The following is a 5374-nucleotide window of genomic DNA, read 5'->3' on the forward strand; positions in this document are numbered from 1 at the left end:
TTGATATTTACGGACATAATAACGGTTCAAGTTCAACTCATATTCTCACGATAAAATCATGATTTGAAATCTTAGCATTTGTGATCTCGAGACTTGCATACCCACAAACGTTATTAAATTCAATTAATTATTGAGTAAAAAATTAATTTAATCCATAAATTAATTTAAAATTAAGAAATTAGGGCACTAAAAATAAAAATAATTAAAGGAATATTTGGGAGTTGTTGTATTAATTAAGCTATGAAATTATTGAAAATAATTTATAAATCATAAATATTTACATGTGAATAGGGTTAGGTTGTAGACTTAAAAGCCATGACCCCAACTTGGATGAGGGCCCTTAATTTGTAGGGCGGTGGTCCAAAAGAGTGACGTATATCATATTAATTATTAAATTCTCCTAAAGTTCTCATCGGTTGGGGAGGACAACGAAACACGAAACACCCTTTTATAGGGTGTAGAAACCTCCCTATAATAATAGACATGTTTTAAAACTATGAGGTTAACAACGATACGTAACGGGTCAAAACGGACAATATTTGCTACCGGTGGCATTGGACTATTACAAATGGTATTAGAGCTAGACACGGGGTGATGTGCCAGCGAGGAGGTTGTTCTCCTAAGGGGGTAAACACAAGGCAGTGTGCCAGCAATGATGGTGGCCCCGAAGGAGGTGGATTTGGTGGGGATCCCATATCGAGTGGAGAAAGGAACGAGTGTCAGTAAGGACACTGAGCCCTAAATGAGATGAATTTTGATATCCCACACTAGTTGGGGAGGAGAACGAAACACCCTTTATAAGGTTGTGGAAACCTCTCCCTAGCAAACGCGTTTTAAAACCATGAAACTAACAACGATACGTAACGGGCTAAAACGGACAACATCGACTAGCGGTGACATTAAGCTGTTGAACTCTATCACTAATTAAGTACTCTTAATCTTTTATAAATAAATGTTTCGTTTCTTTTTCCAACCGACGTTGAATCTCACACTCAAATAAGTTAAATAGAGTTCACAGCTCAATCCTCACTAAATTTTCGTAATAATATCAAAAGTAGGGTAGAATTGGTTAAAGTGTCGTTAAGGTCGACTCAACAAAAAAAATATCACGTTACTATTTTTTTTTTTCACGAACAAATATCGACCTATTAGTTACTGATATTTTCATATGTAGCTACAGAGATCGAGATCTCGAACATTTTTCATCAATTTCGTAGCCTTAAAAAAGGGATTGATATATTATATTAGAAGCATTGGGCACATGAAAGGGAGTGGAGCACCAATAAAGGTGCACTTCCCACAATCCCAATCAAATTGATTTTGAAATAAACAAAAATAAATAAATAAATAATTTATTATTTTATCATCGAAATTTTAGGTTGATTGAGTTGGTAACCCGATGTAGTGGCTCAAGCCTACTGTTCACAGATATTGTCCGTTTTAGCTTGTTACATATTGTCGTATGTCTCATAGTTTTAAAATGTGTCTGCTAAGAAGATGTTTAGTTTCCTTCTCCAACTTATGTAAGATCTCACAATTCATCCCCTTGAGGGCCCAACATCCACACTTGCACACCATTCGGTGACTAGCTTTGATATCATTTGTAATGGCTCAAACCCACTGCTAATAGATATTATCCACTTTAGCTCTTACGTATCGTCGTCAGCCTAACAGTTTTAAAACGAGTTTGCTAGGGAGAGGTTTCCACACCCCTATAAGGAATGCCTTGTTCCCCTCTCAACCGATGTGGAATCTCACACTTGAGTAACTCAATTCTCTATTTTCGGGTTGGGTTGTTCTATTGTTATTTTAAAAAATCTTACTTAACCACCATATATATTATATTAATAATTAAAACCTCGTAAAGTTCAAATACCAAATATTTACAAGTTACTACGTATCATTAACATAGATTACAAACGTTAAATATCCTTAATTTTTTAAACGTTACATATTCTATTTTTTAGGTTGATAGGGTTGACCTAATAAAAGAATGTCAACCCATAAAACCGAACCGAATTTTTTAACAACCCGAACTAAAGAAAAAAAACTAACCCGACTCAATTTTTATAGTTTGAATTTTAATAGTTTCATCGAATTATCGGATCATTTAAACCTCTAATAAATAACGAGTTTTGAAAGCTCAAATGTACAAACCTAACCATGGGCTTACATATGAACCAAGAAACCAGCCCAAGCCCAAGCCCAACTGGTATGAGCCCATAACATATTATCCTATGGATTAAATAAAAAAAAACTTTTGGATTTTTAAAAATAATTTTATTTTTGCCAAATTATGTAATAATGACGACTGATTTATGTCATAAAATAATTGGATAATAAATATTTATATAAAAACCAATATTAAACAAACTTTAGATATTTTTAATGATCTTTGTTAAAATTTAGTTTAATAGATAAATTAAAAAATAAATAAAAATTTGGTGATTGAATATATCCATTAAATAATTGTTTGACTGCGTAAATAAGGACCAAACAAAGTCAAAGAACAGAATGCAATAATGCAAAAGGCATCAAGAGCTCGAGGTCGACTTCAAACTAAATTTCGTTCCCAAAACGTCCCCGAGCATGAATTGCGAGAATGGGGCGACATTATTGGAGATTCTATAGATTTGAAGATACCCTATAGTAAAACTTAGACTGTGTTTGGTAATCCCTCGAGAGAGCTTAAATCAAAGAGTCGGTGTCCGTCTAAAATGGATGAAGCTTCACATTAGTTGGAATCATTCGTTCCCTTCTCCAACTAATATGTGATCTCACAATCTACTCCTATTAGGGGTCAACGTCCTTGTTGGCACACCATTCATTGTCTCACTTTGATATCATTTATAACAGCCAAAACCCAAATGTGAAATGATACCGTCTAACCAATACAGGATCTCACAATCAAAGTCTCGAATCGGCTAGATGAAAAGTATTTTCATTGATACGAGATCGTTTATGTGAAACAAAAAATAAAGTAGTGAGAACCAACTCAACACTTCTTGTAATAAGACCGAAACTCGAGACACAAAAAGTCAAGTTAAATAACGCGCAAAATCCATTCATATTACAAAATTTTCAATATTTGAAATAATTTAAATTCTTGTAATGTGACCAAGTCATGTTTCAAATTTTAAAAAATGAAAAAATAAATAATTATTATTAAAAAAAATAAAAGAATTCTATTTGGATAAGGTCTATCCTTACAAGATTGCTTTTTTACCAACTTTGTACAAATAATAATTTTGAATTTATATATATATATATATATATATATATATATATATATATATATATTTTTTTTTTTTTTTTTCTTTTGAGTTTTCCCTCAAAGTTTTTAAAACGCGTCTATTACGAAGAGATTTCCACATTCTTATCATGAATGTTCTATTCTCCTCTCCAACCGATATGAGATCTCACAATCCACTTCCCATACGGCCCAGTGTCATCGTTGTCACATTGCCTGTTGTCTAGCTCTGATACCATTGTAACAGCTCAAATTCACCGCTAGTAGATATCGTCCGTTTTGGCCTGTTATGTATCGCCACCAACCTCATAGTTTTAAAATACGTCTGATAGGGAGAGGTTTTCACACCCTCATAAAGAATGTTTGATTCTCCTCTCCTACCAGTTGAAGATATTTAGTCATGAATTATAATTTACCATATATATTATATTTGATATTTTATTATAGGCAAATACCTAGATATTTGCATTCTATACCGCTTACCATATGTGTCTTTCATTTATGGTTATTTCTGTTTATTACCCTTTGCATATAATTGTCATTTATTTGATTATAATAGACAACTTTCACACCATTTAGGTAGGGTGGTTTCAACGAATATTCTCACTACTGACGTGGGATCTCACTCGTTCTAGGGTTCTACTTACCCATTCTTTCGATCGAGCCTTTTTTGCCCAATGAATCGTTACTAACGATGCTAAAAACCCGAAATTGAAATTATTAAAGTTTCAAAATCTATTCAAATCGAATACATAATCTAATCAAATTTATTAATTTTTTAATTTCGACGTCCAAACTTTTAAAACATGATTTATTAGGTGTGAAAGCACTTTCCACCTAATTTCAAATGTAATAAAACCATATTTTAAAATTCATTCCATGTAACGTTACATCATTATTATTCCAAACAATTATATTTTTAGCATGTGACTTTATTATATTTTTAAATCATTATTCAATAACTTATTAAATAAGACAGAGTATCTAAAACTCAAGACAAAAATATTAATTAATAATAATAAATACATAGAAAAAGTAAATAATAATAATAATGAATTGGTCAAAATTTTGACTTTTTGACTTGCCATCTGATACCATGTTAGAGGAACAAGACTCTTCGAGCATAAACTCTCATGGTTTTGCTTTGGTCTTCCCCAAAAGGCCTCATACCAATAGAGAGAGTATTCTTTGATTATAAACCTATGATCAATCCCTAAATTAGCCGATGTGGGACGTGGAACTTTCATCATCCAACAAAACACATGTTAAAATAACTCGTGTTGGCCTGTGGGCTGACCTTGCAGCAAGAAGTGAATAACGTGACCATATTGTAGAAAATATAAGAGAATGTCGGAATTATTAGGTATCATATTATAAAAAAATGCGAAACCCTAAAAGAACATGAAAGTTCCGTGAAAAAGACTCTTGAAAACCTGTAAAGGAACAGGAAATGAAATGATGGAATATTCTAAACCTTTGGTTACTCCAATTTACAAATTTATTTTAATGCCTCTTTTAGTATAAAGTTTCCTATGAATTTCATGTCCCTATCAAAACCATATGATAAATTGAAAATGATGCTTTATTTTATATTATTATATTAAAAACAATAGCTTTAAAATTAATTGAAGGGTTTTTGGGTAATTTTAATTTTCCTAAAAAAGATTGCCATCACATCATTAAGCCCTCAATAATTAGATTCACTTTAATTATTAAAAAAAATGGGTTTTATTTTTCTTATAAATAAAATTTTGAATTAATTTTGAATTTTTTTAATTTTTTTTACCACTTACCATTAAAATATTCTTTTAAAAACTCTATGTGTTATTTTTTATTTTATTGTCAATAATAAATCTTACTATGGATTAAAATATATATATTCGATTCGATTAAAAGGTTAAAAATTCAAATATCTGCATATTATTGAACTATAAATATATAAGAATTGACAATTATAAAAGGACCCACCATTCTGATCTTCTGTGATCGAATCTATTGTAGTAATGTCTTGCACTACGCCTTCTACACGGTTAAGCAAGTAAGTGAAGACCATCTCTCGCCCTGTTGAATGATTTTTTTTTTTTTTTTTTTTTTTTTTTTTTTTTTTTTTTTTTTTTTTTTTTT

This window comes from Cucurbita maxima, unplaced genomic scaffold (genome assembly GCF_002738345.1).
Source record: "Cucurbita maxima cultivar Rimu unplaced genomic scaffold, Cmax_1.0 Cma_Scf00003, whole genome shotgun sequence".
Lineage (NCBI taxonomy): Eukaryota > Viridiplantae > Streptophyta > Magnoliopsida > Cucurbitales > Cucurbitaceae > Cucurbita > Cucurbita maxima.